At 38.2% G+C, this 768-nt stretch overlaps 1 long non-coding RNA gene across 1 annotated transcript; it reads left to right on the plus strand.

The window, feature by feature from the left end:
* Positions 1–389, plus strand: LOC121746858. The gene is made up of 3 exons (XR_006039079.1): positions 1–104; positions 217–289; positions 369–389. It is a non-coding gene; the product is annotated as an uncharacterized LOC121746858 (long non-coding RNA).
* Positions 390–768: the final 379 nt, after the last annotated feature.

Genomic DNA, 768 nt, shown 5'->3' on the forward strand with positions numbered 1-768 from the left:
TATTTCATTCACAATCAAGTTCAACTTCACAAGTTGCTCTACTGAACTTACAAGAATCCACAGGAGGGTCAATTTTCCTCAACTCTTACTCAATTGAGTGCACGGTAATCTTTTTTCTATGCTCCACCATTCCTCTCGGTTACCCTGGTTTTAGACTACACAATCCTGCTAAACTTGATCCAATTTTTGTTTGCTATACACTCTGAAATCCTACAGGTCACAACCAAACCTAAGTTTCCTGCAAGAACAAGGCTGTCTTTCCTCCTATCTCAATCGAAACAGATTCAAGGTAATCTCATATGCTGAATTACCCCCCTCCTACTATTCTACAATGTTTTGGAAATCAACTAATTCATCATTCCTATCAGAAACCGAGAGCTAGAGAGAGGCAGTTTCTGTTGCTCAGTTGCAAATCTGCCAATCTAAGGTATAGTCCTCTCACACCAACACCAACATCAAATTCTATTTCATTACATTCATACATCCTACACTACCGTATACTTCAATCTGCAATTTATCTCCTAATCGAATAAATCGAAGCAATCCGAATTAAAAATAAAAAATAATTAAATCAAAACCCTTGGCGGGCCAGTTCAGGTTCATGAATTTTTTGAACTGTGAACTGCCGGTTCCGGTTCCGAACCGGAACCAACGGTTTTTGAACCGTATGCATACCTAAGTGGGGTATCCTTGTTTCTTGTTCTTTAAAATATTTTTTTAATTGGGGTTGTAGTGTTTGATTAAAATGGGAATGGGAGTATACAGTAC

Source organism: Salvia splendens, chromosome 1 (assembly GCF_004379255.2).
Source record: "Salvia splendens isolate huo1 chromosome 1, SspV2, whole genome shotgun sequence".
Lineage (NCBI taxonomy): Eukaryota > Viridiplantae > Streptophyta > Magnoliopsida > Lamiales > Lamiaceae > Salvia > Salvia splendens.